Below are 12,693 nucleotides of genomic sequence, written 5' to 3' on the forward strand. Positions count from 1 at the left end.
TTTATATGCCTTTCAGTGTGCAATACCCTCAGACGAAATGGTGGCGGAATGGTTAGCGGCGCGGCTTGTTAACCTTGTGCCCCGTGTTCGAAGTAGGGCTGTTGATAAAATGTCGATAATCTTCCGAAAAAATATCGGAGATATTTTCTTTCCCGATACATCGACAAGTAGATATCGAAATAGCAATATCTGTTGCCGATATTTTTATTTTATATAATAGTTTTTCCCTGTTTTCGGTAAATATTTGAAATTGTTCTTTTGAAATTGTAATATAGCATAATTTTACTTTCACTGTGTGAGGGAGTCTTACTACTTTTTCAGCTTTTCTCACGTCCAGTCTTTCTCTTTGACTGTGTGAAGCAAGTATAGGTACAAAGTCCGATTGCATTGTGGGGAGGGGGCGGGGGGAGGGGGAAGAGGGGGTTGACAGTGTGAACAGAATGACAAGATTACCGATGTGAATAGCCCACCAGTTGCGTGGAAAACAATTTTTAACGCAACCATTGTGCTACTTCTTCACATTGCCATTCTTCAAAAGAAGTTGCTGAAAATGATGAACAAAATTCTAAAGGACAAGATTGGTCTTTGCGGTGGCCGTAAACATGTGAGGGGAAATGCTGACGTAACCGGCGCTCGGCGCTAGTATCAGAAACTGCAACCTTGAACTTCACCACACAATTTTGACACTACAACTTCTAACTCTCTGGCGTTTTCAGAAATGAAAAAACAGGGAAGTCGACATGTAATGTTGCAGACAAATCCAATAGGCGAGGATACCGAACGACAACCTATCGGACATCTTGTATTGTGCCACGTACATGCAGTTACCATTGTTAGCAAAGTGGTTATCGCCAAGCGTTAACGCGCCTCGTTTTCCTTTCAGTTCTTGGTGTAAGGGGGATAATCAGGCTGCTAACTTATAAATCATTACTTAAAAAGAATAAAAATACTTTAAAAAACACAGCTCTAAAACCGGCAGTATATTTACAATGTGCAACTGATATTTTTATAGGCCGGTGCGTCGGTATTTTTCTCGTCGATATATCGATGTGTTGATTTTTTCCCAATATATCTGGGGCCGATAATGAAACGTCTTTAAATATCGATGCATCGGTTTCTCGATATTTTTAAAAATATCAACGGTCCTATTTCGAAGCACGATTATTAATTTTGTTTTTGTTTTTGATATATATTCTCACGTCTGTGGAAGATTACTGTATGAATGTTTTCCAGTGTATATTCATATAACAATGTTCTCATTCGTCTGTTAATTGTATGTCAGATGAATTAATTAGGAAAAACGAGAAAATTATTTGAAGTCGTTTTCGGTGAAATTCTTGTAGTGTATCTTGATTCATAATCAACTGAAAGCCACATTTTCTGGAAAAGTGATCCGTTACGCTTGGTTTGAATATTGCCGACGCGCAAAATCTTCAGCAGTGTTAACACGTTTCATACGAAAAAATGTGACTGTAGCAGATCTGCCTTCGTGCGACACTCGTGGTGTTCGGAATACCGGTGATACGAATGTTTCTACAATCGCTGTCATCCAAGGGAATGCACAAAATCTTTCTGAAGAATAAACACATCAATAAAATATAGGAAATTACCAAGAGATGAATACACTAAGCAGATTCAGAAGGATGTAGGCTGCAATAGGCACTGGGAGATGAAGAAGCTTGCACAGGATAGAGTAGCATGGAGAGCTGCAGCAAACCAGTCTCAGGACTTAAGACCACAACAACAACAACAACACAACTTGAGTATAGATGTGAAAATGAAATATCAGTATATGAGAATTTAATAAGAGATTGTAACCCCTCAAAGTGCCACACACACATTTATAAAATAAACAATAATCGGATTTGGAAAGCGGGGTGCAAAATTAATAAGCTGTGGCGCTAACCATTCCGTTATCATTTCGGCTAAGGATATCATGCTCTAAAAGGGCCACAAAATACCTGGAAAGTACCTCGAAAACTATTACCATCGTTTTTCCAGAAACGATCGAATATCTACGGATAAGTTGAGACACGTGTTCGCTTATTTTGACTCTTCTACTGAGCGAAGTTCCTGTAACATCGGATTTGGGACTTCCCGTGTTTTCCTCGTCAGTTAAACAAGTACTGGGTGAGAAAGCACACCCTGTAACCTCTAGAAATGGCAGAATGGGAATGATTTGAGGTTAACATTCCACCAACATTATAAAAACAACACAGAAGATTATACGATACTGCGAAGTCCGAAATGTATTCAGAAGTGCAAATACGGACAACTATCTGCTGTAGACGCACGGTTGACGACGTATGGAAGTTTGGGTTTCGCCGCGAGTCGTGCACGAATAGCCAAATGGTGAGGCGACCACTGGCGATAAGCGGGAAATACACGTTCGAGTCCCGGTCCGACTCATATTTTCATTGTTGTCATTGCATTCTAAAGCTGATGGCTGTCCCTGTCCATATTCGCAACTGCGAATACATTAAATGTGCAGAAGATTATGGTGAACGCCACGTCATTGAGTAGGTCCTTAGGGGCAGATCCTAAGCTCGGACTGGGGAAGGACGGGAACGGAAGTAGCCGTGTCTTTTAAAGGCAACCACCCCGGCATTCGTTCAAATTGTTCAAATGGCTCTGAGCACTATGGGACTTAACATCTGAGGTCATCAGTCCCCTAGAACTTAGAACTACTTAAACCTAATTAACCTAAGGACATCACACACATCCATGCCCGAGGCAGGATTCGAACCTGCGACCGTGGCAGTCACGCGGTTCCAAACTGAAGCGCCTAGAACCGCTCGGCCACCGCGGCCGGCCCCGGCATTCGTCTTAGGCGGTATAAGGAAATCACGAAGAATATTAACCTTGATCGCTGGACGGGGATTTGAACTTTCGTCCTTTGGAATGCGAGTTCAGAGTGCTAACCGCTATTGCGCGTTACTCCTATCGACGTTAGAGGCAGAGTACCTGCACAGGTAGACGTGATTGAGAGAAGGCGTCCTCCGTGGATTTGCTAAACGTTCCGCATCCGCGTGAACTTGATCACAAAAACAGCGGCAATGTAATCAGTATCTCTGGACAAGATCTGAATGCAGATCTGATTTCAATGACTTTTTTTTTTGAATGGTGCGACGCTTCCTCATGTGATAACGCGACCACAGTGTAACACTAGCACCGTTAGAGGCTGTGGTTAAGAGAGGAAACTCGTATTCCCAAACCGTGAGATTCTAATCCTCTCGCTGTGGCTTCCGTAAGTGATGTGAGGCGAATGTCGAGATGGTTCCATCAACATTTCCTGAGTCGACTGCCTTCCTCATATTTAATGACGTCTTTATCGACGGGACCTTGAATTCCCACCTAAGTTTTCTATTTGTAACATACTAACTGAAGACGTATGAAACGACTATAAATGGTAAATCGTGTTGAGAAACTAATTATTTATTTTATTACGAGTACAATTCCAGTCCCGGACCACAAACGTTTATCAATTAGGTTATTAATTTCAGTCAATCATGAGTATCTTCAGACCTACAAATGTACATACAGAGGTAGCTTGTCGTTCAAATATATCCAAATTGCACAAATACGGAATCAGAAATCAATTGCAGCAATAGGGAAACATTCCCACATGTGAGTATACTAAACATACCGTTTCATGAGTAATGGGATTCTGATACTCAAACTGTACTTGAGGTTCTAACAACCCTACCACAACAAAGGTCAAAAATTAATTGTGATCGTAGTGTTGCTCACGCTGCTAAATACTGCATTGTAGGGCAACAACAAAGTTATATTATGTGGCAGGTGTCATTAGAGCACAGTTAATAAAGTCATTTGATGAAATAATGGATAAACTAGGCACTCATCTTTTCGTCTTTCCCACGCTGGTCTCGTTGTGAACTCATGGCTCAATCGTCGAAAGTCTAGGTGGTGATGATTCCAAGCTCGGATGTAAAGAGGCCTAGGTGTTATTCTGCGATATTCAAAAGTTTTATAGATGTGTTTCATGAACCATTCTTGAAGATTAAACTTTTGCAAGTTAGCACAATGGTGATGTAAAAAAGTAATCAGCACTCCGAATTTAAGTTACACTTCTTTTTTATTACTTTCTTTGCAATATCACGTAACTCACAAAACATCACTTCACAATATAAAATATACTTGACAATATCTCCCTCACTGTTAAAGTTCACATTTTATAAACTGATTACAATTTGCGTCTTTTCAACATGACGACCAAGACTTGACTCTCTAATAACCGCTTACGCGCCCAAAAATCAGAGTTACAAGTACGTCAAAGATCATAGTGACAAAAGAAAGAATGTATCATTGCAATATAAACATAGCGGTGTATCAAATTACCTCTACATTAATGAAATCAAATCTGAATGTTTTCTCAGAAATATGTTAACTACTTTACAGAAACACAGTAGAATGTTGCTGGTATCGAGAGGTTGAGGTGAGGTGCCGTAATGGTTACGTAATTCAAGTACCATTACAAGGTACAGTACTGTGTCTACACAGGTATGCTAATGTTTATGTGTTGCTTAAATTGATTCCTGATTCTGTATTTGTGTGATTTAGGTATACAGGGTATAACAACTATATGTGCAGATGTTGTTATATGTGGTACCTTAATATGTTCACACATCAGTGTAGTGGTTAATTGTTCTCTTCGTCGAATAGTCTTCTCACAAACACGTCACATAATTCACTACCTGATGTTTTCTGCATGGCCGTAACTGCAGCACCAAGTGGATTGCCCCTGTCAAACTACCCCATTTTACGTCCCCACTTCAACACCTGACCTATTGCCCAAGGGGTAATAAGCATTAATAGCCTGCTCTTGCCACATGTACTTCGAAGTTGTACCCAACCCTAAAAACATACGACTTGTAATAGCTATAATTAGTAAACTGCAAATGATGTAAATAATGATATAACTTTCTGTCACCAAAAGAAATAACTGAACTTATACACATTACTCCCAGTATTTGTACGTCAAGCAACCTCTGTAATATATTTGTAGGTCTGAAGATGGTCATCATTGACTGAAATTAATAACCTGATTGATAAAAACTTGTCGGCGGGGACTGGAATTATAATAACATTAAAGATCCTTGGATCGCTGGAAAATTCCACTGTGACTTGTCGCAACTCGAGAAACTAATTATTGAGGAGGATAGGTGTTTATTAACGTGTTGAAACCTCATTTTATTTGAACCTGATTCGATCGTGAATGTTTTGAAAAGAACTTTTCCTGTTACTTCTGAAGCAAACACCACACTATTTTTGTCACTGGTTAATCGGTACTCGCTAATTGATTTTTTGCGAGAGGTTGTCAGAGCGTAACTAATACTAGGCTCAGGTGTAGTGTTGAATGACGCAGACCCTGGGAAAACTTGCCCGTAATGTAACTGCACTAGTTGATAAACGAGTGTTGACAGAAATGTTTGATTTCGCGAAGTTCCGATGCTAGCTGACTTGTATGATTTGAAGGATTATATTTAAGTCATTCCGTGTCCAAAATAAATTTCATCACTCAAGCAACAGTTGCCATTTTACAGAACGACATCCGACGCAGAAAGATAAAACATGAGTCCCTGTGAAATATGTGATCGAGAATTTTACTAACAGAGCTATGGTTTGCAGCCGGGGTAAAGTAGCTCATCAGTAAGTCATAAGCACTATTAATTTAGTTTTTAGTAAAATCGGCTTGCCAAATTAATAAGTATGCAATTTAACATTGAAAATCAAACTTTCTGAACACGTTCTCTAGGTGAATATTGTCGAAAATATGCTCATATTCCCCGAAATTCTCTTTACGAATCTCTTTTATCATTTTTGTTCCTCGTCTACAAACTTAATGTGCCCATTCCTTACCATGCTCTCTGGAACGGTCTTCCCACATACATTCGAATAAAGAGGTGAGAAGGTATATGCTACAATATTGTATTCAAACGGTATCAAAGATTTCACATAAATTAAGCGGTAACATTAAACCTGTCTTAGTCGAGAGATATTTGCTAGTCACTGTTTTTAAGTATTGACCCTACGTTCGACGAGTGTAGGTTTTTCGTAAATTACTTCCTAGCGAAACACCCGCGCTCACAGATGACCGTCTAAGAGAGCTTAGCTGCCTTCACGCCCGTTGCGCAGACGGTGGCTCATTAGCGAGAGCCGGAGCTGATGGCGGCAGACCAGACGATAACGCGACACGGTGACACGTAAAGCTGCTCTCAACGAATGACTCTGCGGCCTTAGGAGGTAGGCCGACGTCGGGGACACTGCCTCCTCAGCGTCTGCTTTCCTCTCTCTGTGACACTTTCGAATTACTATGATTGACCTCCGAAACGGAAGATCAAAAATCAAGGTAAAGGTGTGATAGGTGTGCAACATGCACATATACGTAAGTGCGCCAAGTGCACATACACTACTGGCCATTAAAATCGCTGCACCAAGAAGAAATGCAGATGATAAACGGTTATTCATTGGACAAATATATTATACTAGAACTGACAAGTGATTATATTTTCACGCAATTTGGGTGCATAGATCGTGAGAAAACAGTACCCAGAACAACCACCTCTGGCCGAAATAACGGCCTTGATACGCCTGGGCATTGAGTCAAACAGAGCTTGGATGGCGTGTACAGGTACAGCTGCCCATACAGCTTCAACACGATACCACAGTCCATCAAAAGTAGTGACTGGCGTTTTGCTCGGGCGTTGGTGGGGAGGCTTGCGTGCCTCAGCGATACAGATAGCCGTACCGTAGGTACAACCACAACGGAGGGGTATCTGTTGAGAGGCCAGACAAACGTGTGGTTCCTGAAGAGGGGCAGCAGCCTTTTCAGTAGTTGCAAGGGCAACAGTCTGGATGATTGACTGATCTGGCCTGGTAACAATAACCAAAACGGCCTTGCTGTGCTGGTACTGCGAACGGCTGAAAGCAAGGGGAAACTACTGCCGTAATTTTTCCCGAGGGCATGCAGCTTTACTGTATGATTAAATGATGATGGCGTCCTCTTGGGTAAATATATTCCGGAGGTAAAAGAGTCCCCCATTCGCATCTCCGGGCGGGGACTACTCAAGAGGATGTCGTTATCAGGAGAAAGAAAACTGGCGTTCTACGGATCGGAGCGTGGAATGTCAGATCCCTTAATCGGGCAGGTAGGTTAGAAAATTTAAAAAGGGAAATGGATAGATTTAAGTTAGATATAGGGGGAATTAGTGAAGTTCGGTGGCAGGAGGAACAAGACTTCTGGTCAGGTGACTACAGGGTTATAAACACAAAGTCAAATAGGGGAAATGCAGGAGTAGGTTTAATAATGAATAGGAAAATAGAAATGCGGGAAAGCTACTACAAACAGCATAGTGAACGCATTATTGTGGCCAAGATAGATACGAAGCCCACACCTACTACAGTAGTACAAGTTTATATGCCAACTAGCTCTGCAGATGACGAAGAAATTGAAGATATGTATGATGAAATAAAAGAAATTATTCAGATTCTGAAGGGAGACGAAAATTTAATGGTCATTGGTGACTGGAATTCGAGTGTAGGAAAAGGGAGAGAAGGAAACGTAGTAGGTGAATATGGATTGGGGCTAAGAAATGAAAGAGGAAACCGCCTGGTAGCATTTTGCACAGAGCACAACTTAATCATAACTAACACTTGGTTTAAGAATCATGATAGAAGGTTGTATACATGGAAGAACCCTGGAGATACTAAAAGGTATCAGATAGATTATATAATGGTAAGACAGAGATTTAGGAACCAGGTTTTAAATTGTAAGACATTTCCAGGGGCAGATGTGGACTCTGACCACAATCTATTGGTTATGACCTGTAGATTAAAACTGAAGAAACTGCAAAAAGGTGGGAATTTAAGGAGATGGGACCTGGATAAACTGAAAGAACCAGAGGTTGTACAGAGTTTCAGGGAGAGCATAAGGGAACAATTGACAGGAGTGGGAGAAAGAAATACAGTAGAAGAGGAATGGGTAGCTTTGAGGGATGAAGTAGTGAAGGCAGCAGAGGATCAAGTAGGTAAAAAGACGAGGGCTAGTAGAAATCCTTGGGTAACAGAAGAAATATTGAATTTAATTGATGAAAGGAGAAAATATAAAAATGCAGTAAATGAAGCAGGCAAAAAGGAATACAAACGTCTCAAAAATGAGATCGATAGGAAGTGCAAAATGGCTAAGCAGGGATGGCTAGAGGACAAATGTAAGGATGTAGAAGCTTATCTCACTAGGGGTAAGATAGATACTGCCTACAGGAAAATTAAAGAGACCTTTGGAGATAAGAGAACCACTTGTATGAACATCAAGAGCTCAGATGGAAACCCAGTTCTAAGCAAAGAAGGGAAAGCAGAAAGGTGGAAGGAGTATATAGAGGGTCTATACAAGGGCGATGTACTTGAGGACAATATTATGGAAATGGAAGAGGATGTAGATGAAGATGAAATGGGAGATACGATACTGCGTGAAGAGTTTGACAGAGCACTGAAAGACCTGAGTCGAAACAAGGCCCCGGAGTAGACAACATTCCATTGGAACTACTGACGGCCTTGGGAGAGCCAGTCCTGACAAAACTCTACCATCTGGTGAGCAAGATGTATGAAACAGGTGAAATACCCTCAGACTTCAAGAAGAATATAATAATTCCAATCCCAAAGAAAGCAGGTGTTGACAGATGTGAAAATTACCGAACAATCAGTTTAATAAGCCACAGCTGCAAAATACTAACACGAATTCTTTACAGACGAATAGAAAAACTAGTAGAAGCCAACCTCGGGGAAGATCAGTTTGGATTCCGTAGAAATGTTGGAACACGTGAGGCAATACTGACCTTACGACTTATCTTAGAAGAAAGATTAAGTTAAGGCAAACCTACGTTTCTAGCATTTGTAGACTTAGAGAAAGCTTTTGATAATGTTGACTGGAATACTCTCTTTCAAATTCTAAAGGTGGCAGGGGTAAAATACAGGGAGCGAAAGGCTATTTACAATTTGTACAGAAACCAGATGGCAGTTATAAGAGTCGAGGGACATGAAAGGGAAGCAGAGGTGGGGAAGGGAGTAAGACAGGGTTGTAGCCTCTCCCCGATATTGTTCAATCTGTATATTGAGCAAGCAGTAAAGGAAACAAAAGAAAAAGTCGGAGTAGGTATTAAAATCCATGGAGAAGAAATAAAAACTTTGAGATTTGCCGATGACATTGTAATTCTGTCAGACACAGCAAAGGACTTGGAAGAGCAGTTGAACGGAATGGATGGTATCTTGAAGGGAGGATATAAGTTGAACATCAACAAAAGCAAAACGAGGATAATGGAATGTAGTGGAATTAAGTCGGGTGATGCTGAGGGAATTAGATTAGGAAATGAGACACTTAAAGTAGTAAAGGAGTTTTGCTATTTGGGGAGCAAAATAACTGATGATGGTCGAAGTAGAGAGGATATAAAATGTAGACTGGCAATGGCAAGGAAAGCGTTTCTGAAGAAGAGAAATTTGTTAACATCGAGTATAGATTTAAGTGTCAGGAAGTCATTTCTGAAAGTATTTGTATGGAGTGTAGCCATGTATGGAAGTGAAACATGGACGGTAAATAGTTTGGACAAGAAGAGAATAGAAGCTTTCGAAATGTGGTGCTACAGAAGAATGCTGAAGATTAGATGGGTAGATCACATAACTAATGATGAAGTATTGAATAGGATTGGGGAGAAGAGAAGTTAGTGGCACAACTTGACCAGAAGAAGGGATCGGTTGGTAGGACATGTTCTGAGGCATCAAGGGATCACCAATTTAGTATTGGAGGGCAGCGTGGAGGGTAAAAATCGTAGGGGGAGACCAAGAGATGAATACACTAAGCAGATTCTGAAGGATGTAGGTTGCAGTAGGTACTGGGAGATGAAGAAGCTTGCACAGGATAGAGTAGCATGGAGAGCTGCATCAAACCAGTCTCAGGACTGAAGACCACAACAACAACAACAACAACCATTGACCAGACGTTTTCAGTTGGTGAGAGATCTGGAGAATATGCTGGCCAGGGCAGCATTCGAAATGTAGGTTTTCGCAGGGATCGAATGAAGGGCAGAGCCACGGATCGTAACACAACTGAAATGTAACGTCCTCTGTTCAGAGTGCCGTCAATGCGAACAAGAGGTGACCGAGACGTGTAACCAATGGCACCCCATACCATCACGCCGGTTGATACGCCAGTATGGCGATGACGAATACACGCTTCCAATGTGCGTTCACCGTGATGTCGCCAAACACGGATGCGACCATCATGATGCTGTAAACAGAACCTTGATTCATCCGAAAAAATGACGTTTCGCCATTCGTGCACCCAGGTTCGTCGTTGGGTACACCATCGCAGGCGCTTCTGTCTGTGATGCAGCGTCAAGGGTAACCGCAGCCATGGTCTCCGAGATGATAGTCCATGCTGCTGCAAACGTCGTAGAACTGTTCGTGCAGATGGTTGTTGTCTTGTAAACGTCCCCATCTGTTGATTCAGGGATCGAGACGTGGCTGCACGATCCGTTACAGCCATGCGGATAAGACGCCTGTCATCGCGACTGTTAGTGATACGAGGCCGTTGGGATCTAGCATGGCGTTCCGTATTACCCTCCTGAATCACCGATTCCATATTCTGCCAACAGTCATTGGATCTCGACCAACGCGAGCAGCAATGTCGCAATACGATAAACCGCAATCGCGATAGGCTACAATCTGACCCTTCTCAAAGTCGGAAACGTGATGGTACGCATTTCTCCTCCGTACACGAGGCATCACGACAGCGTTTCACCAGGCAACGCTGGTCAACTGCTGTTTATGTATGAGAAATCGGTTGGAAACTTTCCTCATGTCAGCTCTTAGTTGGTGTCGCCACCGGCGCCAATCTTGTGTGGATGCTCTAAAAAGCTTATCATTTGCATATCACAGCATCTTCTCCTGTCGGTTAAATTTCGCGTCTGTAGCATGTCATCTACGTGGTGTAGCAATTTTAATGGCCAGTAGTGTATAAGGCGCGTTCAATAAGTAATGCAACACATTTTTTTCTCGGCCAGTTTCGGATGAAAAAATGCGGAATTTGTTGTGAGACGTCGTGGTTTGTCCCGCTTCATCCCCTATAATTTCATGAAGTTCTTATAAGTGGTGGTGCTGTACGTAGCCTTCAAAATGGCGTCTGCAACGGAGGTGCGTTCCGAGCAGAGAGCTGTCACCGAGTTTATTTTGGCGGAAAAGCATCACAGATTTGCAGGGGCGCATGCAGAATGTTTAGGGAGACCTGACTGTGAACAAAAGCGCAGTGAGTCCTTGGGAGAGGGGTCACTCATCATCGGAACAAGATCGCGCAAACCTGTCCGACCTCCCACGTACCGGCCGTCGCACACAGCTGTGACTGCTGCAATGTTGGAACGTGAGGACACTCATTCTAGGAGATCGACGGATCGCAATCAGACAAATTGCTGCACAGTTGGACATCTCTGTTGGCAGTGCTGACATACTCGTCCACCAGTTGGGGAAATTCATAGGTGTGGGACCGTTGAGTTCCTCGCAGCCTAAGAGAAGGCCATAAAGAGCAATGAAGGACTGTCTGTGCAGTATTGCTTGCGCGTTAAGAGAAGAAAATGTTCCAAGTCACACCCTCAGCCGATAAAGTAATGGCGATGGTCCTCTGTGACTCTGGAGGGGTTATTCCGTTTGATGTCCTCCGTCATGAAGCAATGATCAATTCCGAAGTGTACTGTGCTAACCTCAGGAAACTAAGGAGACGACTTCAGTGTGATCGTCGCCACAAGAATTCAAACGAACTTCTCCTTCTCCATGGAACTCAAAGTCTCACTGAAGTCAGCGCACCCGATAGAATCTCACAGCCGCGCGCGGGATTAGCCGAGAGGTCTTAGGCGTTGCAGTCATGGACTGTGCGGCTGGTCCCGGCGGAGGTTCGAGTCCTTCCTCGGGCATGGGTGTGTGTTTTTGTCCTTAGGATAATTTAGGTTAAGTAGTGTGTAAGCTTAGGGACTGATAACCTTAGCATTTGAACATTTTTTAGAATCTCATAAAACTTTATTGGAGTGTTCTTTTTCAGCCACCCTACAGTCCGGATCTCGCACCTTCCGGATTACATCTGTTTCGTCTAATGAAGGATGCACTCCGCGGGAAGCAGTACGTGGATGAAGGGGGAGGTTATTGATGCCGGAAGACGCTGGTTCCGACGTCGACCAGTACAGTAGTACGATGAGGACATACAGGCCCTCCAAATAAAGTGGCGTAAGGTCGTCACAGTGAACGGAGATGATGCTGAAAAATAGGGTTTTATAGCCAAAACGTTGAGAATAATATGGTGTATTGGAATCCCGAATAAAGCCAACCTTTCAGAAAAAATGTGTTGCGTTATGTATTGGACCACAGTCGTTTATGATCCTACATTCCTCAGGCTTAGAGAGAGGGATGTGAGGGGGTGGGGGAGGCGGGCAGGCCAGTAGGGAGGTAAACGTGAAAGGAATGACACTTTCACTCCATTTCCACACAAGACCTAAATTTTGAGGATTGCTGGCCTAGGAAAGAACATCGACTTTGAGTTTTAGTGCAATAAAGGAATAAATCTGAATAGCGTTCCTTTTTCTTGTAACAGAGGAAAATCGAAACACATTAATGATACAGTTCATTCTGCTATATTTTTAC

This window comes from Schistocerca piceifrons, chromosome 4 (genome assembly GCF_021461385.2).
Source record: "Schistocerca piceifrons isolate TAMUIC-IGC-003096 chromosome 4, iqSchPice1.1, whole genome shotgun sequence".
Lineage (NCBI taxonomy): Eukaryota > Metazoa > Arthropoda > Insecta > Orthoptera > Acrididae > Schistocerca > Schistocerca piceifrons.